The following is a 24,375-nucleotide window of genomic DNA, read 5'->3' as shown; positions in this document are numbered from 1 at the left end:
AAATAAACATGAATAGTGAAGTATCTGACATTGTCTTGTAGGATTCACTAAAAGCTTGATTAATGGAAGAGCTGCAGGCTGGTACATTAGTAAAACAAGAGACTGGGACAAAGAATTGACTACACTACAGGCCAAAATAGACACACTAAAGTTAAATGTTAAACCAAATTATATTATCAGTAAGTCGGAACTTAAAAACTTAAATACAAAATATGTTGAAATTCTAAACCATAAAGTTACAAAAAAAACCTGAAAACACTTAAACGTCAGGTATATTCAGTAAAAGCCTATAAACTTGCTCTTAGATAAAAGAACATGAGTAAACTAAATCATATCAAAGAAATTATCACACATATAAATAATAAGAAAGAAGAACATATATTAAAAGTATTCTTGATGACTTTAAAATACTTTTTGAAAATATAAATAATAATACAAATAACCTAGATAATGATGATATAGTTGAAACATTTCTAAGGAAAAATATAAATACTAAAATAACAACTGAACAAATAAAAAAATGATAAAGCCTTCACTTTAACAGAAATAAAGATCAAATAAAAAAGTTAAAAAAATAATAAGGCACGGGGCTTAGATGGTCTTATAACAGAATCATGTACAATACTACCGGATGGTGCAGTTAAAATATTAGATAAGGTCTATAAGAGAAATAAAAACAACTGCTGAAGTCCCCCCATCATAGAAATATTCCCTTATATCACCTATTTTAAAACAAGATAAGGAGCCTACAAAGTATTCATCATACAGAGCCATTACAATTTTAAATGTGGACTATAACATGTTCATGTTCCTTTTAGATAACAGAATTAATCGACTTATACCTAAACTAATTAACAATGATGAAACTGACTTTATTTTTATTTTGGATGGCACAGTGGTGCAGCAGTAGCATTGTTGCCTCACAGCAAGAGGTTCTCTGGTTTGATTCTCAGCTGGGATGCCTTCTGTATGGAGTCTGCATGTCCTCCCTGCATTCATGTGGGTTTCCTCTGGGTGCTCCAGTTTCCTCCCATGCTACAAAGACATGCATCTGGAGCATTTCTCCCCAGGCCTCCACTGAAATTTTGCTTTGTTCCAAGTCAGACTTTCCCAGTAAACAAATGTTAAGTAAATAAATAAATTTTAAATAGGTAAGTACAGGATAATACAATAAGAATACATACATTAATGTTGTTTTTCTTTTGGCTTTTCCTGGTTAGGGGTCGCCACAGCAGAACTCTGGTCCGCTAATGATTGGCAGTAGGTTTTGAGGGTGCCAAGGTGCCAGCCCAATGCTCAACCTTCAGTGAAGGCAAGCCCATTCAAGCCTAGCCATGCATCCCAAATCTCTGACAAGTTCTGATACCCTTGATAAATGTAAGCATGGGGCTGGGGGATGAACCATTTACAACTTGCCTGTGTCCATTAGAGACATAGGTGCCAAACCAGGGATGAAGTTCCTTTTCTCCATCCAATTGTCCAGGTTGCACTTGAATTGGGTTATGGAGGAACTCTGCCTCACGTTGAATGGGGCCCTGTTCAGGAGATGAGGTCATCTCTGGTTTACCTACCTGTATCTCCAGCAGGTCCTTTTTTCTATCACAGGCAAAGTTTACGTCTTTAGAACAGGTAATTCTGGTGCTGTTTGCTTTGCAGATATGCAGAAGGTCCATCAGAGTGGGATCTGACAATGCCCTGTATGTCAGGCATAGATCTCCCCTCAAAAGCCTGCAGGAGACAGAATAGAGTTATAATGCCTTGAGGGGGTCTGCATAGGACATTTTACTTAAGCTCTGTATTCTTTTAGTCAGGAACATCTGTGGCTGTTTCATTTATTGGATGTGCCTGGTTAGGTACCTACCAAAAGGGGAATTGTACTCAGTGATAAGTCTAATGAATGCTGAATACACTGGAACAATGACTTCCTTGGACTTAGATGCCATACCTTTGTTTATAACTTCCAGAACATATAATGATTTCCTCACTTCTGTAGACACGTCAATGGCTAGATTACTGCAGTAGAGAGCCAATTATCTGAACTAATTGGGACCGAGAGTTCAGATAATCAAATTGTACAGAAAATCAAACATATAAATGAACACGATAAAAAACTTCTAAAAATGTTTTTCTGCATGTAGATAATACACTTTTCAACCATTCAGTGATTCCAGTGAACAATAAAGAATATTTTTCACACATGAAAGGGCTACAAGCTCAAAACACACACACAAGTGAATACATATAATGTTTACATAGTCAGACTTTATGACTTTTTCCCACCAAAAATCTTTGAAAGCCTATGTTTGGAAAGTTGACATTTCGGAAAATCGACATTCAGATAATTAACTCTTTACTGTATCTATGTATGCCCCTAAGTCCCTGACTAGTGGGTCAACTCTAAGGGGTTTGTTGTCAATATGATAGTTAACAGTGATGGATGACTTCCAAAAGGATACTATTATGCATTTCTTGGCATTTAGTTTTAGTCCAGGGCTCTGACACCAGTTGTTTGCCTGTGTCAGCCCCTCCTGGAGAACATTTGTGTCAGTGTGGGATTCAATGACAGCTCCTAATTTGCAATCATCTGCAAATTTAGTCAGCCAGAGACCACTGACATTGACCATGACTTCTGAGAAGTAAATGCCAAAAAGCAGCAGTCCAAGGGCTGATCCGTGAGGGTCTTCACTTGTGACTGGCCTCTTTGCAGAGGTGCACTCCCCAGTTCTAACTTCATGGGTCCTGTCTGTTAGCCAGTTTGGCTATCCCCCAGGTGACATATGAGTTTGTATCTAACCTCTTGAGTTTGTCAACAGTGCCTGAGTGGGGTAAAGTTGGAGCTGAATTTATTGGCCAGTAGGTATGCTATATCTTCTGGCTCAGTATAGGTGGCTCCATTTACAATGAGCTTTACACACGCATCTATATTACATAATCGAACTTTTAAAAGTTTGAACATCGTATGGTCGACACCATATGATCAGACTTAAAAGTTCAAAAATGTAATAAAAAAAATAAACCAAAGAAAAAAACTACCTGAACAGTTTAAGCAGGGGGGCAAGCCCCCCTGCACCCCCCAAATCTCCCACTCTTTAAATATACCAACTCCAAGATCGCTGCACATTGCAGAAAAGGGAAATCTTCCCATTCTGCACTGTACGGAGATCTCCATTGAAATGTTCAAACTTTTAAAAGTTCAAACATTAATAAAAAATACAGCCTATTGATTTTGGGATTACACCAGTGTGCCTTGTTTTTTGAGTTAGTTGTGTACTTCTTCCTGATGGGTACATCTGCCTCTATGCAGCTATTAACATGCGTGTACAGTGTTTCTGTGAACAGTTCTGAATAGACTACAGTGTTCTCAGGGTTTATGGGGGCTTGCAATTTTGCCAGGTTATCACTTAATAGCAAGTGGTTAGCCTTAGAATAGTTTCTGAATACTCCAGGTTTAGCTAGGGGTTCAGGTTTTATTTTTACTTCAAAAGAGACCATTTTGTGGTCTGACCTTACCAGGGAAGACATTACAGTAGGGGGATGTGCAGCACTGTCTCATATTAGTGAGGACCAGATCCAGTATGGTTGCACCCATGGTTGGTATACTGACTATCTGGTTCAGGGAGTTTGTGTTTATAAAATCCAGGAATCTCTCTGCCTGTACATTATGTGTCATATAGGATTCCCAGTTAATTGTGGGGTAATTAAAGTCACCTATGAATATGGCATTGGGTTGGATGGTTAGTGTTTCTAATAAGTTTAAATACACGGTATAGGTTTCCTGGGTCATTGAGGAGGAACGATAGCTGGCAAGGAAAGTACAGACCCATAAGTCTCACTAGTCTTATATGTAAAGCCATGGAAAGAATTAGCATGGAGATGGTCAGTAGAGATATAGTAAACCTCCAGACACTGGACATTAGCATGGAGATGGTCAATAGAGATATAGTAAACCTTCAGACACTGGACTCGACCCAGTTTGGTTTTGTCAAGGGCAGATCATGTCTACTCAGCCTGGTGGACTTCTTTGAGAAGGTTACCAAAGCAATGGATGAAGACAAAATCATTCACATTGCCTACCTTGACCTGGCCAAGGCATTTGACACAATACCCCACTCGGGCATTGTTGACAAACTCAAGAGGTTAGGTACAAACCCATATATTACCCAGTGGATAGCCAAATGGGTCACAGACAGGACCCAGGAAGTTAGAATTGGGGAGTCCATCTCTACAAAGAGGCCAGTCACAAGTGGAGTCCCTCAGGGATCAGTCCTTGGACTGCTGCTTTTTGGTATTTACTTCTCAGAAGTCAAGGCCAATGTCAGTGGTGCCTGGCTGACTAAATTTGCAGATGATTGCAAATTAGGACCTGTTATTGAATCTCACACTGACACAAATGTTCTCCAGGAGGGGCTGTCACAGACAAACAACTGGTGTCAGAGCCATGGACTAAAACTAAATGCCAAAAAATGCATAATAGTATCCTTTGGGAAGTTGTCTATCCCTGGTAACTATCATACTGACAACACACCTCTTAGAGTTGACCCAGTAATCAGGGACTTAGGGACACACATAGATAGTAATCTAGCCTTTGACCATCATGTGTCTACAGTGGTGAGGAAATCATTCTATGTTATGCAACTTATAAACAAAGGTTGTTGTTGTGTCTTTTCAGCTTTTCCCAGTTAGGGGTTGCCACAGCGGAACTCCAGTCCGCTAATGATTGGTAGTTGATTTTTACATGCCGACTTACCAGCCCTGATGCACAACCTTCAACGAAGGTGCACCCATTCACGCATGTCTCCACGCAGAAGACGCTCTAGCTGAGAATCGAACTGGACAGTGTCTTACTGCGAGATGACAACTAAGTTATGGCATCTAATTACAAGGAAGTCATTGTTCCACTGTATTCGACATTCATCAGACCTGTCATTGAGTACAGTGCCTCCTTTGGTATGTACCTAACCGGGCATATCCAACAAATGGAATGTCCACAGAGGTTCCTCACTAAAAGAATACAGGACACAAGTAATATGTCCTATGCAGACCACCTCAAGGCCCTATCCCTGTATTCTGCCTCCTACAGGCTTTTGAGGGGAGATCTATGCCTGATATACAGGGCATTGTCAGACCCCACTCTAATGGACCTCCTGCATATCCACAAAACAAACAGTACCAGAATTACCTGTTCTAAAGACTTAAACCTTGCCTGTGATATAAATAGGCCTCCTTTGGTATGTACTTAACCAGGCATATCCAGCAATTAGAACGTCCACAGAGGTTCCTCACTAAAAGAATATAGGGAGTAAGTAAAATATCCTATGCAGACTGCCTCAAGGCCCTATCCCTGTATTCTGCCTCCTACAGGCTTTTGAGGGGAGATCTATGCCTGATATACAGGGCATTGTCAAACCCCACTCTAATGGACCTCCTGCATATCCACAAAACAAACAGCACCAGAATTACCTGTTCTAAAGACTTAAACCTTGCCTGTGATATAAATAGGACCTGCTGGAGAGATAGGTATGTATCCCAGAGACTACCCCGTTTATGGAACAAGCTCCCCATCCATATGAAGCAGAGTTCCTCCCTAACCCAATTCAAGTACAACTTAGACAAAGTTGGATGGGAAACCAGAAATTCATCCCTGGTTTGGCACCTATGTCTCTAATGTACACAGGTAACCTGTAAATGGTTCATCTCCCAGGCACATGCTTATACTCATCAAGGGTATTAGAACTTGTCAGAGATTTGGGATGCATGGCTAGGCTTAAAAAGGCCCTTGTGGTCATTAGCCTAGTAAATACCTATGAACGTATTGGATTTTGACTATGGTGATTTGAATATGGAGCAGCTCAAGTGTATTGACCTGTTTGACCAGCCTTGGGGTATATTTATCTTTGATGTAAATAGAGGCACCTCCACGTTTAGTCCCTGTCTGTGTAGTAGCTGGTTTAAATGTGTGGAAGTCATTACAACCTTGCACTGTTGGTGTGCTCTCTGTGGCTTTAAACCATGTCTCAGTGACCGCACAGACATCAGCATTCTGTAGGGTGCAGAAAGCTTCTAGGAGTGGAGTTTGTTGTTTAGACGCTAGCACTGAGCAGTAATACCTTTAGATTTTCTTCATTTTGATTTGCTATGTTGGAAGTACTTTCAGTTTGTCATTTCTTAAACAAGGCACTATGAGGGAAGACAATGTTTTAGCTAATATTCGAAAGTCTAGAGGGGAGAGGTGGAGACCATCCCTGGAAAAGCAGTGTGGTCTATTGACCATCTCCTTTCAAACTGACAAATATTGCACCCCCATAAAATGACACCAGAAACTAAGCCAGTTATTAAAATCAATCATCTTTTGTTCATATTGTGGCATCATCTTTGGAGAAGGTAAAATGCTGCTCATTGCTAGGCTCATACCAGCTTGAGACACATATTCTGAGAGTTCCATGATGTCTCTCTTCATATAGTCTGGAGAGGTATGTCTCAGGTCACTTACTCCCACAGGGACGATGACTGAGTCATACCGGTACTTGTAGATCAGTAACATGAGTGCATGTGTATTGTTGTGTATCCTAGCCCCTGATAAGCAACTGACTGTGACTTTCTCCATACTCAGCCTGGTAAAAAGGACATCAGTGTGCCTCATGATGGAGTCTCCAATGACCAGACTGTTGGATTGTGTGGTGGCTTGCATTATGGGCTTGGAGGTAGATGCTCCATGAGATGTGGCTCTATGTGTTGATGTGGGTGTTATTTTGAAAGAGTGCATTTGGGGCTGCTGAGGGAATTTGTTATGTGTACTTTAACTAAGAGGTTGTTGTGGTTTAGGAAGACTACATTTAAGTGCTTCAGCATATGTGGGTCTATATGTCTGTTTTGAATTGTGTGTGATGGGTGTGACGTGTACTACTGACAACTGTATTGACATTAGGAGTACTTTTATGTGAGAGCTTTACCTCCTGTGACACTGTGTAAATACATCTCTCACATACTATATCAGTTTGTTTGAGAATTAACTGGTTGTCAGTAAACATGAGGCGATTTCTACATTGCCTCAGGATGCCCATAGCTATTAAGCTGGTAATGAAGATAGTGGAAAAGTTCATATCCATGGCAACAGACCATTTTTATTGCTTAGGTAGCTGGAGTGAGAATATAAAGCTATGTCAGGAGTATTCGGTTTGCAACTCTGGGGACAGTGTTTGTCACTGCAAACTAGATGTCTTGTGTGCAACTAGGTATTGGAGAAATTTTAATCATGCTTTTACAGGAAAAATCTCACTCAAGGTCTGAGTCTGTACAGGGCATGGCTAAACACTTGAGGGGAAACTAATATGTAGACCCTGAAAATTAAAGGATGAAGTATTTAGGCAGATATTCTGAAGTTAGAAAACAAATCAAGCAGTACTTACTGAAAACAAAGACTTAACTTGTCAAGAATGATGAAAAGAGGGGAGTCACATGAATGGCTACTGCCGGGCTACTACTAATGCTGGTCTCAGCACAGCTTCACTCTATTGGGGTACAATACTCCTTTGCTTCTTCTCTCACCAGAAGCAGAATGTTAGCACCAATCCCAAGATGAGAAGCAGGCCACAGTATTGTCTCAGATGATGCAAGGGTCTTTAGGCTAATTGTACCCTTTTCCTGGTAGATGCCTTGAATAGCAACCAGACCAATCAGGAATGTTAAGCACAGACATTCACTGTCCAACCAGAAACAGTCAGGAAGCACTGCGCTCTACTCCTTCTCTCATCAGGAACAGAATATAAGCACAAATTCCGAGCTGTCACCTATGAAGTAGTAATTAGGCTTTCTGGTGATCAAACAAATACATCAAGAAATATTAATAGTAAATAATAAATATATCACAACCAGCCATAAACAAATCAAATGAAATATGTTGGTATAACCATTATGTCTAATAGTAAAGAAATGATACAAACAAACTTTCAACAGGATGCTGCCAAACTTTTACGTTTACTTACACATTGGAACAAATTCTTCTTTACCATGGAAGAATGATTAATGCTTATTAAGATGGTAATTCTCCCTAAAACAGTGTTTGTCTTACAATCTTTAGTACTATCTCCACTAAAAATTCATTAAGAAGATAAACAATATCCTACTTAATTTTTTTGGCATCCTAATAAACCAGAAATTTCCTTTGATTGTCACAGAAATGATTGGGATAAGCTTGGAATAGGATTCCCTGATATTCAATTGTATGCTACTTCAACAATTATAAAAAGTTATAGCATTGTGGATAAATTCATCTTATGATTCAAAATGAAAACAAATACATCAAGAAATATATCATAACCAGTCATAAACAAATATTCCCTAATAGTTTTATCTTGTTATTAAAAGATTTTTGAGTAAATGGAATTACACCCTCTTCTCAAATTCCCTATTTAAATAACATCATTTCCTTTTTACAAAAGTTCACAAATTCTAACCATTGTAATATCTCTGTTTCCAATTGCATGTACAAACGACTACATAGAAACTCATAACTTCATCAAAATACTAGTACTGAAACAACAAAGTAACTTAATTTATTGGCATTAATTCTTAAAAGGTACTGATATATACATATATATATATATATATATATATATATATATATATATATATATATATATATATATATATATAGAGTGGTAAAAATGTAAGGTCCAAATACAATCACAATTCTGAGAATTGGTTAATTTTACAAATATTTAGAGAGCTTGGGAACACATAGATTAATAAGATATTTAACATGGATAAGGAATTGTTCCCCAAATTATTGGAATTTTAAATAAATATCATTAATAATGCAATGAAAAATAAATTATATTTGTCACAAATGTATAAAATTCTTAAGTTAGAGTTCACATATTTAGAAATTCCTATTGGTACTACTCAAAAATTAATAATGAAGACTTCTTTGAAGAATACCAGAACATAATATTGACATTTACAGATAAAACTACATCTTCATTATATTAGACATTTTCCCCTTGGAAAGTCTGACACAGAGCTTTTGTCACTCCTAACACTAATACAATTATGTATAAATCAAATAGAATTAAATACTTGGGATGTGATTCTGAAATAATAGCTGATTGGAAGCATATGGTATATGAATGTGAAGTCATCTCTCCCTTTTAGAAATAAATTAACTGTATTCAAGTTCTTTGGTCAGATGCAATATTTCTAAATCTTTAATTTTATTTATGCTCTGATTCTTGAGATAATTCCAAAAACACAAGTGCCTCTTCTTTGGTCTAGTCTTGCTATCACCAGAAAAGTAATTACTAAAAATTGAAAAGTAAAGTTACCCCCTCTAGTGTTGAATTTATTAGTATGGCAAAATTGTTTGCAGTAGTGAATTGCACATTCATACACATCTTGGCTTATACTTAAAGACTTGTTTGAAAAATATTAATTGTTGATATGTATAACTTTGATGTATTGATCAGCTGTGGACCTCTGTAGATAGTTATTTGTTTTATAATTGATTTGTTTATTGTTTTAAAACCAAATAAAAAATTAAAAAATACTGACATTTTCAGTTGCAAACGTTATACATCACATATAATCTTCTATACAGTCATTGTCATACAAACATTATTCAGTTCCTGCCTTCCCTTAAATCTCATTCCTCCTCCAAAACATTATTCTGCATGTATCATTCCCAAAATTCCCATTTTTTTCTATGTAAATTGCTCCTTCCCTTTTTTGAAGATCCCACTTCAAGTTCTTTTATCTCTGTTGCTGTATTTACTACTTTTACCGTGGTTGGTTTAGACTTTGATTTCCATTTTTCTATGTAATTTGCTCCTTCCATTTTCTGAAGATTCCACTTCAAGTTCTTTTATCTCTGTTGCTATATTTACTACTTTTACTATGATTGGTTTAGACTCTGATTTCCATTTTTTAGTACTTGCTTTTTTTGGCAACCATGAGAATTAAAGTAAACAATGACTTACTATCCACAGGCAATCTTGATTCTGCATCATAGACCAAAAAGATCATTTCCTTAGTTAGAGCAATTTGCTCACTCAGTATTTCTGTGAGGGTCGTCTGAAGAAAATGTTTAAATTCTGCCAACTCATTACACTACCAAAAATATGTTTTAAATTACCTGTTTCTTCCCCATCACACCTACAACATTTGCTGTCTACCTGAGGAAAAATTCTTTGGAGTCTGCTTGAGTATAAAAATACCTATGGAAACCCTTCCAAGCAAAAATATTAAATCTTCTAGACATTGTTGAATATTTGGGAACCATACATATATCCTTCAATTGTTTCTTTGTGAAATGTTTATCCAATCTATCTTTCCAAGCCTTTCTAACCTCTTATGACTGATTCCTAGAGTTTTCATGCAGTATTTTATATACCTACTAATTATCCCCTTTTTAACAGCTGCTTATGTACTAGATTCAACAAAAACTCTACCAGAGCAAGTCTTTCACTTAAAATCTCCCTATTCCTTTTTGTTTTTATGTACTCTGAGATCAAGCCTTGATAGGGAAGGCAGTCTATAGCCTGCAATCTAAATGTCTTCTTGGCCTCATCCCACACTATTACCTTTCCTGCTTGAGTTATGTGGTCACAATATCTTGGTTTCCTTTCCGGATTTCTCCAGTAAATTCCAACCCCCCTCTTGCCTATTTTCTGTACCCATACTTTCAGTCATCCCTATTAGCAAAATCTCATTTCTCCATTCTCGTATTGGCTTAGTTCTTGGAATACTCTCTGATAATTTATAAATATAATAGTCTGTATGGTTGTTATTTTTCTCCTTAAGGATCTGCATCCAAAATCCCATTCTGTATTTCTTGAACTTTCTCTTTGCTTCATCATCATCCCTTTCCACTTCTTATAATCTTTTGCTTGTGATATGTATATGAGCCTTAACTGTGTAGTTCTAAACTATCCCTTCAAATCAGGTAAATCTAAACCAGGTTCTATTGGAAGGATCAATGTATCCCACTTCATCTTTGCCATCTTTCCCTCCCAGATAAATTCCTACAATTTCTAATTAATTATTGTCCAACTTTTCCTTGGGTTGATAAAAGTATGCCTGACCCATATACAAGAGTGTAGAAATTAACAACATTTTCATTCCTTGTATCTTAATATCCATATCCATAAATAAGAGTTTCCAGTTTCTCAATTTTTGTATTAGGTTTTGTTTAATCTCTTCCCAAACATCCTTAACTGCCATAACAGAAACCTTTTTAATCCATACTCCTAAATACTTAATTTTATCATGTACTCATAAAAATGGGTATTGCTGAACCAATTTGTGTGAGGGTACATAATTTACAGCTATAGCCTTTGTTTTATGTTCATTAATTTTATCCCCCCAAAAGACTTCAAACTATCTCAAAATGTTCCACAGCACTGAGATATCCTGTTCTGAATTTATTAGGTACACAATAAAATCACCTGCAAATAAATCCAGCTTTACTTGATTACCATGCCAATTATATCCTTGTATTGCTGAATCTATTATTGTCTTTGCCAATGACTCCAAATATGAAGCAAACAACAAAGGGGAAAAGGGCACCCCTGCCTGGTGCTCTGTTCAAACACAGTGTGTCTGTGAGGAACCCTCAGACTTTAATTCTTGCCTCCAAGGCTTTATATATCCTCCTAATTAACCTTATTATTGTATCAGGGAATGCAAATGCTCCCAATCCCCTGTTCATAAAATCCCAGCTTACTCTATCATATTCTTTCTCTGCATCGAGACCTATCAACAACAGAGGTATTTTCTTACATGCTGCTTACCTGTGGATCATCATTGTTCTAGTAATGTTGTCAAATGTTTTCCCCCTTCTACAAAACCACACTGATCCATATTTATCACTTTTGGCAACACATTTGCCATTCTTTTTGCTAGTATAGACATAACCACTTTATAATCATGGGTCTGTGTGAGCCTGAGTCTAAATGGTCTTTGCCATCTTCAGGTAACACAACCTCCACGGCTTTCTTCCAAGATTTCAGAGGTTCCCATCCTTTTACAATACTGTTAAACAAAATCTTACAGATGTTTATCACTTTTTTCCCTCCTAATTTCCAGACTTCCACAGGAACCATCTGTTCCTGGAGACTTGTCAGAGGATTGATTATACACAACTTTTTATCTCACCACCTCCTTTCTTAACTGTTAGTTGTTGAGCCTTGTCTACCACTAACCTTGGTATATTTAAGTTTTCCATTAATATTTCTATTTGTACTCTTTTTTGATTTCCATATTTCTCTGCTTTATACATTTTTTATAAAATTTCTGGAATATCTCTAAAACCTCTACAGGATCTGTGTTATTTTTCTTGTTTTAGGTTCCCTAAGTTTGGCAACAACCCTTTTAATGTTCCGTTGCCTAAGTCATTGTACTAAAAGATTTTGTGCTCTGGAGTTATCAAAAATAGTTGCTTAAGTGCAGTCTCTCTAAACTCGTATATATTATCTAGAGATTGCCTTATGTTCTCTTTAGCACTCTGCATTTGCTGCTACCCTTGTTCTGCGATATTCCCCTTATTCTGCAATGCTTTAACCTTTGTCACCTCTCTAAGTCATTTCTATTACTTCTCTTCTCTTTTATTTCTATCCTCTTTTAAAGTCCATTTTCATTTTATTCCAGTCACTAGTAATAACTTCTGGAGATATTTCTGTCGTCCCTAACAATTCTCCAAGAATATACTCTACCCATTCCTTAAATCCATCTGTTCTTAACAACTATGTGGGAAAGCACCAGTGTCTTATTTTTACTTCATTTATCTCAGTTTTTATAGGTGCATGATCAGAAATAGTTATTGGACGTGCGTCAAAGCTTTTAATTAAATACACATTTTACTGTGAAATATAATTTCTATTTAGTCTAGTCCAGTTATTGTACCTTTGGGAATAATATTTAAATTTTGTCCAGGTTTCTGCTATTGAATTTGTATCTTCTATATCAAATATCTTAATAAATTTCTTCAGAAGTCTATCCTCTTGTGTTATATTGTCCCTTCTAGGTCACCCTGATACATCCTCCCTATTGCAAATCAAATTTTTGTTTCCACCTATAAATAATATTCCCTGCAGAAATTATTTCTCCCAAAATTTTCTTAAACTCCATAATGGGAGTGTTCAGTGGAATATAAATACATTCCTTTGTAATCTTCCTCCCTTGCCAGTGGCCGTTTACTACTACAAATCTACCATTGCTTGTCTTTTTTCCCTTATCTATCACTATTAGAGCCCCTCTAGTGATTAGCATAATTACTCCAATTTTCCTCTGTCCCTGATACTCTGCTGAATATCCATTCTGAAATGCTCTCTTTGTCAAATATCCATTCTGAAATCCTCTCTTTGTGAAATTCACATGCTCATTTCTTTACAAATTTGTCTCCTGCAGCATTGCTATTTGTACTCTACATTTCTTAATATAATTCAATACTCCTTTTTTATTTCTACATGTAAGGCTATTCATGTTCCAGGATAATGTAGACAGCAAAGCCATCATGATAAAAATCTATTGTTCCTACCTATTATACTTCACCATTTTTTGAATGTGTATTTCCAGATTTTATGTTATATGCATATACTAATGTTTGGCAGGCTAATCTTTTGTACAGTTGCTTCTTCTCATTTCCATTTGAACCTATGTCACATCTGCAATATTTTTTGTTTTAATGAAAACCCTCAAAGAACTAAATACAAAACACCCCACCCCCTATTAACTTGGAACAAATACTCAAAACTATGCACACCTTCAAAACATGAAGTTTAACCCTCCAGAAGGGAACAATTGGTCTACATATATGACTGCACCTACAGGCATTATCTAATCTAAAATTAAGGTTACCCATGTTAAAGTGCATGCTACAGCCTGTGCTCCCACTTACTGATTACTGTCCATTCTTTTCTTATCTCTTTCGGCCCCTCCCAGATATGAAAAACAGCTTGTATGTTTCCAAGAAACATTAACTTTTAGCCCTAAGAAAAAGTGCACTGTCTGTCTTTAAAAAAAACTAAATTGTACACTGTTCTATTAACTGCATTAAAGTGTTAAGACTGCTAAGGAGGTTTTACCTCTTATTCATTTCTCATAATTTTTCAAACTTAATCATTTCCCTTAGCAAAGAATATTCAGATTTCTCAAGATTAACCTGCATACAGCGTGTCTCCATGGAAATATACTCAGCAATGAGTCTTTGTAAACATCGCTCAGAAAATAATATGCATTCAGCATTCTCTTATTTGGCTGCTTACACAAAATCTTGTTATTAGATTAAGCAGTGGAATTTAATCCAGACATTCACCTATGCCAAGGTAAAAGAAAATATATCAGCTCTAATATATTAAAATCTGTGCACTTTTACACTACATCCCCAACCTCAACAACCAAAGATTAAGCATATTAACTTAAACATGTTTTTGTCCAGCCTTTCTTCTCTTTCTACATTGTAATGCCTACATTTCGTAAAACTAAAAAAAGAAGAAAAAAGGCACTCGTCTACTGTGGATTCGGAATCCTATGTCCCATCAATCTGGAAAGCCTCACATATTATCCCTTTGCATAAGGGTGGTACCTCCAATGACTTATCAAACTTCCGCCCCATAGCCCTTCTCTCTCCTCTAGCTAAAATTATGGAGAGATGTATCCACCGTCAGTTACTGAATCATCTCCTCCAGAATGAGCTACTAGTGGACTGCCAACATGGCTTCAGACCTTACCATAGTACTACAACTGCTCTTCTATCCTTTACAGACTGTATTAATAAAAATAGGAATACTAACCAGCTATCTTCTGCACTTTTCATAGACCTCTCAAAGGCCTTTGGTATGGTTAACCAGCAACTATTAACAGGGATACTTAAATCACTTTCTCTTGATTCTAAATTAGTACAATGGTTCTAATCCTATCTGAAAAACAGAAAACAAGCAGTCCTGTGGGACAATAAACTGTCCTGTCAGCTTCCAGTCACCCTTGGAGTTCCACAAGGATCAATTCTTGGATCACTCCTTTTTACTATTTTCATTAATGATCTGAAAACTTCCCTTCCCCAAGCTACGTGCATACAATATGCCAATGATTCAACTCTGATATGTGCCGCATCTTCCCCAGCAGAACTACAATCCAATACACAAACAGTCTTTACCCCAGTAGAAAACTGGTTCCATCAAAGATGTCTCCTCCTTAACCAAAGAAAAAAATAAATTATTACTTTTTACTCCTACACAGAAATCCCCCCTATAAATCTCATAATTACATCAAATATTGGCACAGAAATTGCTCCCGACATCACCACCAAACTCCTGGGTGTAACTATTGACAACAATCTCAACTTTAACACACACATAAATGCAACTATTAAATCAGTTAATAGAAAACTTGGATTCCTTTATAAAATCAAGCCCTTTCTCACAGCCTCAGCTAAGATTTCCATTACTCAGACCCACCTCATTTCAGCCCTTCTCTACGCCTCCCCTATATATACTAACTTATCCAAAAGCAACCTGAATAAACTAGCAACCTCCTACAACAACATAGCCAAATTTGCCACGGGTGCCCCCTTTCATACCCACCATTGCCATAATCTTAAACATCTAGAATGGCTGGAAGTTCACAATCAAATACTTTTCCAGCAACTCATTTTTTTCCTCAAGATCGTACATCATCCTACAAATACTCCCATACTCTGTAACCTCTTTAACTCCTATAAAAATTTACCAACCCTAAGATCCGCAAAAAAGCTACAAGTAGCCACTATAAAATCCAACTATAAATCTGGTGACTGCCTGTTCTCAAACGCTGTTAGCAATACTTGGAACAAACTTCCAAGATAAATAACATCCCTGACTTCCACCAACCTTTTCAAGAAACAATTGAAGACCCTCATTAAAAACCAATGGCTCTGCCCCTGCTCTAATCCTGACTGATACTAATTCTCGTATTTGTCTAATTACTTCTCAACTAAAAACTTTGTATGATATTTTTTCTATGCTCCACATTGTCCTTGAATCAGAAATGTTATTTGTCTGACTGCTTTTTGATTGCCTTGTGGTCCTGAGGAAACTCATGTACAATAAATGTTGTTTTCTTTCTTAATACAACTGTAATATAACAATCTGTCTTCTATGTGTAACTGGAAATGCTTTAATATATAACATGCAATTTATAGCATGAAATGTTTATACAAATACTGCTAAGAACTAAAATTGTTTTATTTTCAGTTACTTTTTTCCCTTTCCTGTTAGTGTCCTTCCAGACATTAGTGGCATGAAGTGGGATATACACTTTTCACTCCTCCACAAGATTAACAAATTCAACAAAAGTTCAAACTTTCCAATTTTTCTTGTAAAACCACATTTCACAAATGTGACTGATGCTTTATAGTCTCTGGATGGTGCAGTGGTGCAGCGGTAGTGTTGTCAAATCACAGCAAGAGGATCGTCAGTTTGATTCTCGGATGGGGTGCCTTCTGTGCAGAGTCTGCATGTCCTCCCTTCATTCATGTGGGTTTCCTCCAGGTGCTCCAGTTTCCTAAAAAAACACAATAGTCAAAGAGAGAATAAGGAATGGTACTTTCAAAAGGGACCAAATAGAGACAATATAAGTACCAGTCCGACACAGCTCCAGGTAAAGTTCATAAAACTTAATTATGTCTTATTTTTATTAAAGTTATATGGACTTTACCTGCAGCTGAGTTGGACTGGTACTTATATTGTCTTTATTTGCTCCAATTTCCTCCCATGTTACAAAGACATGCATCTGGAGCATTTCTCCTTGGGCCTCCACTGAAAATTATTTTTGTTCCAAGTTGGACTTTCCCAGTTAACAAATGTTAAATAAATAAAAAAAAATGTATTCACTTATTTCATTGTTAGCAGTCTTTTCCTGTTCATTTCCATCTCCCAAACCCAGACTCTGGTTCAAGTCCAAATTTACTCTCAATTCTAGTCAACTCCTATGCCTTTTCTGTCAAGCATTTTCCTTTGGAACATTGGAAAAAGTTTCACTGGTAAAGTCTCCCTGTGAGCTTTATTACTAGATGAATGAGACGTAATTCCTCCTAAGCCTGTTATGCATCAGAAATGACTTTGATCCTCGAGAAAAAAATGTTCTAAAGATAGCTGGATAGAGCAGCTTGAATCTCACACCTGCCTCTCTACATTCCCTGATTGCTTGATTAATTTTGCTTCTCTTCTGTCTAGTGTACTGTGAATAATCATTTTCCACAAACATTCCACTGTCTCCAATTTTTAATACTTTGCTCTTCTGCCACAGTTTTGCCAGAATCAGCTCTTTCTGCTGGCATTGTTGTATTTTTACTAATACAGGTCTTGGCTGCTTTCTTTTTTTTTTTTTCAACAAATTTGTATTTGATTTTACAGCCAGAAATTAACAATCAAAGCAATTAAAACATGAAGAAAACAAAATAATCAACTATTTACAACTATATACAGTCATCCATGACTAAATTCAGTATGAATTATAAACACCATTAATATTTTTCTAATAAAACTTGCAGTTTCTGCCAGGCTAACCTTTTATGAGCTATATTCGATGTTGAGATAAGAATGGTTTGCATTTCTTTTTTACATATACACTTAGTTAATCTTATGAAATCAGTAAATAAGAGTTCTTACTTATTCTTCCAATTCAGTGTTATTATTTTTCTAGCAATGGCCAGAATTGACCAAAGAAGAGGTAGCTGATGTTTAGGGATTGCATTTGGAATAGGAACATTAAATAATAGCAAGGTATCAGTAATTTGACAATTATCTGACCACAAAACCCTTACAAAATATCTAAAATTATTCCAAAATTGCAAAAGAACTTTACACTCAATAAACATACAAACTCAGTTAGCCTCCAAAATTTCACCACATCTCCAACATTTCATTTCATTGCGCTTAGAAATAATAGCAATTTTATAAGGAGTAAAAAAGTCTATGAAGAAATTTCCAAGTAAACAACTTTCAGTAAAGAGGAGATATGGTGATATTCACAGGCTTTAATAACTGTTTCCTATTATCTGCTGATAGGAGTTCTTTATTAACCTTTGTAGAATAATCCCAAAAGGCTAAATCAAAAGATAAAAATTCATGATGTAGGATTTTGTATGTAGGAGAGATGTGCAATTTAAGTTCAATGTCCATCAAGTTGCTGCACATAAAGAGTTGTAACAATCTTGGTATGGAGTTTGTTTCTGAATTTATTGATATTCTCACTTTCCATCCAATGAATTGTTGTAAAGATTGTAAGGATAGACAGTTGACTTGTTTAACACTATATCTAGTTAAAAGAAAATTTGCTGATTGAATTTTATTATTTTCCAGAAAGTGATACCAAAATTTTAAATTATTGTCTTTGAGATTTAACATTTTGCTAATATTGAAAGACTAAACAGTCTGGAGTGTAAGCAATGGGAAATATAAGAAAAAATAATTGTTTAACACTGTAATTACTTTCTATTATACTTTTAAAGGTACGGACGATTTGATTCATACCGTAGGTGAAATGATTACATTTATTATTATATATGCAGTAGTCACATAGTACCCAGTACACTTTACTAATGCCTAATGAGGAGTTTATTTGTGTTTCAAAACTACCCTAATAATTATATGGATTTCAGGTAACTATTTCCAGCTTGAAGCATAGGTAGAGGTTTGCCAGTGTAGTATTATGTTAATAATAGCAGATTTTGAATACAATTCATTGTTAGGAAATCCAATTCCATTGATATCCCAACCTCTTACATGCCAATTATAAGCTATCCTTGGTTTTTGAGGAAACCCAAGAAACTTAAGTAATAGGGCGATTATTTACTTGAAGAATTTTTTTTGGGTGTGGATTAAAATTAGGGATTGCATGTAGAATAACATTTTTGGTAAAATAACCATTTTTATCAATATGAGTCTATCTTCCATGGTGAAAAACATTTTATTCCAGTTAGTTAAATTAGTGACTGTGTTTAATAGATTGGTATAATTTAAAAGAACAGTCTCTTACCTGGTGGATTTTATACTAATTCCTAAGTATTGTATTGTTTTATTTTCCCCAATTAAAGTTTTTATAATTTTGCATATTTATATTAAATTTCTTATTAATTAAGTGTTTCAGTTTTGCTTTGATTAAATTTTAGACCTGAGATTTTTTCCAAAAAAAAATGATTGATTCTATGATATAGTATAAAGAAGAATCTATATCTCCACTTGTTAAAGGAATATCGTCTGCAAACAACTAGATTTTTGGGCAGTATTCACTGTTTAAAGAAAATCCTTTTATATTAATATTTCTTATATAAGTAGTGAAAGGTTCTATTGGCAGAGCAAACAATAATGGCGACAGCGGGCAACCTTGTTTCAAGCCTTTTAAAATTTTAAATGATGATGATAAACATGACCCAATTTTAACTTATGCTTGAGAATCATTGTATAATTTTAGTATTAAGTTAGCAAAATCTGGGGAAAATTATAGCCTTTAACAATTTTGAGCAGATAAAACCAGCTAATAGTGTCAAAGGCTTTATCAATATCTAAACTAATAATAGTCAGTTGCTTTTTGGTCTTATTTGCAATATCATTCAGGGATAATAATTTAATAACATTATCTTGGACTTTTCTATGTAATATGAAACCTGTTTGATTGTAGTCTATTAAACTGGGCAATATATTATTTAATGTCTTAGCCAGAATAGACATAAAGATTTTATAATCAATATTTAGTAAAGAGATAGGTCTATAAGATGAACATGATTGCAAATTGTTGCCTTGTTTTAAAATAGGGGGAATCACAGAATATTTCCAAGAAAGGGGGGACCTTCAACTCATGTTTAACCATAGAAAATGCATTTAACAGGATTTTAAGTGTTGAATCCGGAAAGATTTTATAAATTTGTGGGATTATTCCATCTAAACCTGGAGCTTTGTTATTTTTTACATTTTTAATTTGGTCCTTCAATTCCATTAATGATACTGGTTTATCTAGTAACTTATTTTGTTGTTTTGATAACTTATAAGTGATGTTGTTTTGGAGAAATTTATCAATTGTAGTATTATTCTCTAAAGAGGGAATTCTATTATTAATCGATTTATAAAGCTTCTAATATACCTTTTAAATCAGTTATTTTTTCGTGGCATTATTAACTGTGTTTAAAAACAAAGAATAATGCTCATTACACTCTGTTCGCCTGATAATAAATAAGACTTATAAAATACAACAAAAAAACAGAAGATTCGTTGAAAGCGCTAGCCCTGTGTTCTAATTATTTTAATAAACGTGGTTTCTACTGGACGCTTGGATTTATTTTTACATGCTGGCTGCGTGTTTTTTCTACAAGCTATTGCCCAGTGAATGAGTAGGTTCGAATGAACACTCTATGGTGATTTTGACTCTTTTTTATTGGATTAAGAGTTCGCAAAGTAAAGCGGTTTGTAGGTTACAGCTTCGTTTCTTTTTCTGGAACATTTGGTTACCTTTTGTGACTGACTTGAATTGAACACAGCAAGTATACTTCCCACTATTTTAGCCTGTTTTTTTGTTGTATATTATTAACTGTGTACTTAATTTCATTGATATGGTTTAAATTATTGATTTGTTTGGTTCTAATAGCCAACTTGTGCATATGTTTAGGAATTACAGAATAGGACTGTAACTTTAGTAAAGTTTGATAATTCTGTATGTACGGCCTTGTCATTGGGTTTTGATTTTATTTTGATTTTAATTTATTTATTTTAGTTTGCAAATCTAATAATTCCCTATCCCATTCTTTTCTTTTTAAAAGATACCAATTCATTAGTCTACCGTATAGATAAGCTTTTAAAGCATTCCATAATATGGTGTCTATTACCTCGGCATTGTTATTAATCTCCACAAATGTGTTTATTTCATTTAAAATCCATTCTTTAAACCCTTTAATTTTTATTATATAAGTCAGGATCCTCTGCCAAAATATTAAATCATGATTTCTCACACTGAGATTAAAAGTAAGGGCATTATGATCAGAAAGTGGAAATGGCATTAAAACTTTGTGTATTTTGAAGTAAGAGCTATTTGAAATGAAGACCTTAGCTATGTCGATTTGGGTTCCAAATCTGAAGGAATAATGAATGTAATTAAGTGAGCTTGCCAATTTTAGATCATATATATCTCCAAGATTCACTGAAGAAATAAAATTATTCAGTTTGTTTGGATTGTGTTATTTTAAATTTATTAACTCTGGAAGTATCCCTGTCTGCTAATAAACAATTAAAATCTCCAGCTAAAATAATTTTGCCCCTAGTGTGCAATGCGATAGTATCAAGATATTTATTCACAAATCTAGTTCCCAATCCAGGTATCCAATAGGAATTAAGCAAAGTATAACATTTATTATTAATTTCTAGTACCACCAAACACAACATTCTGTCTTTATCTGAAAAGGTACTTAGAATTTTAGGCATATTAGGGAAATTTTTCCACAGTATAAGAGTACTTCTTTTATTTTTGTAGCAGGAGTCAGTGAGGACTGTATAACCATTAAAGGAGAATGTAGCTAAATATTTTTCAATAAGTGAGCCTCTTGCAGAAAGATTATATGTGCTTTCTGCATTTTAATGATCTTAAGCAAACTGGCCCTTTTTATAATATTATTTATGCCACTGACATTAAGTGATAGACACTTATAAGCTAACATGTAAGTAAGATATAGTTAGAACATCTGTAATAAATGTTATATATATAGTAACTTGAAATATCCTCTAGAATACTTTATCATGGATAAAACAAACATTTTGACTATCAACTTTTGAAATGAATTTCTATATACCAAAACACGCATCTCACACTCCAAATACATTATTTTCAGCATCCCCCTTGTATGTAGAATGCAAGTATCAACAATATATTTGTAAAAGTATATTAACCCAGTCTAATGTAAACTTAAAGTTATGTGTTTTCTAACCACATTGAAATCTATTTAAATGAGATATGCATTTAACTACTCTAAAATGAAGCATAATGTGAAAGTCTGAGAAATAAATCTAACATAAACTTTTACTATTAACATGTGTACATCCAAAATTATGGTTAGTTGTACTTTAACCATATTTGGTTAGCTGCCTTTATGCTTCTGATGTTCCACTTCAACTGCACTACAATATAGTATATGATGTGTGAAGGAAAAATAATATGAAATTTGTAGAATACATGTTCTAAGTGCCTTAAAATAATATGTCTCTTTTTATGTGAACACTCTATTATGCCCCTAATTAAACTTGAGAAAGATTTCTGCATGTACTCTAGTCTCCTTAACTTTACCTTATAATATACCCAAAAGGGGGCCAGATTATTCTATTGATAGCATGACTGCAGCCTTACATAGTGGTATCAAAACACCAAGTTACCTCCTCCCAAAACCTTGTCTAATATTATTAAATGCACTATAACAAATCCTTTTGGCATTAATCAGATGTTCATTAAACTGGAGATTAGAATCTACATCTGTTCCCAGATCTTTCATATATTTATATTACCCCTTAAGTCTAAGTTCAGCTATCATCCATTCATCTAGAACATAAGGGTGTTCATAATAATTTTCATTTTCCATTAATGAGAATAGTGTATTTTTTAACATTAAACAGCATATCAATTAAAAAAAGGGCTAATGAAAAAGATGGTCAAAAGATTTCAGTAGAAACCTTTGATCTTGCGTGCTGCTAACAATACTGCTTACTTTTATTTCCCTGGCAAACTTGTTTATATAGAATTTACCAAACAGTGGGAAATGCATCATAAAAATTCCAGACAAAACTGGCTTCAAAATCAGCCCTGAGAAACTCCTTAGAGACAACCTTTAATTGTTGCATATTGGTGAAATACAAATACCCCTGTTGCTGCAGTTTTTATACCATCCCTATATTTTTATTGCTCTATTTTTAACCAGAAAGGCATATATTACATTTCCCACCTAGCTTCAAAACATCAGCCTGCCTTATATTTGTACATTCATGTCAATGGAAAAGTCCCAATAATATAATCAGTTATGAGCTGAAAACTCAAAACACCTCCAGGACAACAATGACCCCAAACACAATACTGTGATGTAATATTTTGCCTTTGGCAGAAACTGGGCGAGACCTTCTCTCCCAATCTGGAATGTAACAAGGAAATGACCGTTATATAAAAATGCAACTTCACCTCTATTATACAGCTACACAGTAAAGGAGAGGAGGCTCACCGAGTGGTGACAAAAACTGCATAAGCTATATGACTTATTTCCAGGCTAAGCATTTCAGTATCCAAAAGGAAGTCACTTTTATGCCAAACTCTGTGACTTTATAAGCACATCAGCATAAACAATGTGTTTCAAACATCAGTTATCTCCCAATGTGTATATGAAGATATATATTGTTCGAAATATGCACCCAACTTAATTATTTTAACAAAAGGAAAGATAATACTGTATCTCCTAAGATGTATTTGAGTAGTTTTCTTTGAAAAAAATATAGAATTTCCTGTCAGAATAATAAGAAATAGGCAGAGCTAAAATTCTGAGCTGTTAGCTGCTTGGCATCTTGGCCACACCCCTTTTGGCTGCTTTCTCATGGCTAGGTTTGCAGCATACGCACAATTAACAAATCTTGTGGAATACCAGTCCAGATGATTATTTGTGCTTTCATAAAATGAATACAGACTGCTCCTTCCAGTTTCTCTTGTACAGCAGAAAATCTCAGGTTTTCTCTGCATGCTTTGCTCTATAACTGTATCATTTTTTTGAAAGGCTCTTCTTGAGAACTCTCATACTGAAGCTGCCTTTTCTTCATTCAGACCTCTGATTTTTGCATTTTTTTCAGTTCATCTGAATAGCTGTTTAAATATTCTTCCTTTTTTCCAACCTTTTTATTTGAGTTGATACACTCCTTCAATGTTTCATTTATTATAATCAGCTCTGAGCACATTTAATTTACTTTTTCCTCTAGATTACTGGAAGCCATCTCTTATACGAAAGCTGGAGCTTGAACTGCATTTTTCTGAACAACTGCATGATTATTCACAGTCAGTGTTTTCTCTTCACCTTTTCTTGATGATCTTCTTTCAGGGTCACTAAGTTTCTTTTTTGCACTCATCCAGGCAGTGAACCTACTAACCAATAAATTCATTTACTAAAATTGGCTGAGTTACTGGGGTCTGTCTCTCAAGTTTCTTTTTTTCACATTGGGAGAGCTGAAATTAAGCCACAGATCAGTGTGCAGCCATCTTTGAAGTCCCTGCAAAACCTTTCTTGAGTCTGTCTCACTGGATTGCATTTCTGGCATGCCTTATAGATTCTTCTCTTCAAAAGGCCTTTTTTATAAACAAGACAAGGTGGATCTTTATCTGGAACTTTTTCCTGATCTTCTC

At 35.2% G+C, this 24,375-nt stretch overlaps 1 protein-coding gene across 1 annotated transcript in view; it reads left to right on the top strand.

The window, feature by feature from the left end:
• Positions 1-24,375, top strand: part of ABCB9 (ATP binding cassette subfamily B member 9) — a 713,793-nt gene that overhangs the window by 24,455 nt on the left and 664,963 nt on the right. The gene's annotated exons all lie outside the window — the stretch shown is intronic.

Source organism: Protopterus annectens, chromosome 4.part0, assembly GCF_019279795.1.
Source record: "Protopterus annectens isolate FY-2018-M chromosome 4.part0, PAN1.0, whole genome shotgun sequence".
Classification (NCBI taxonomy): Eukaryota; Metazoa; Chordata; order Ceratodontiformes; family Protopteridae; genus Protopterus; species Protopterus annectens.
This window is presented reverse-complemented; position numbering and strand designations above follow the sequence as displayed.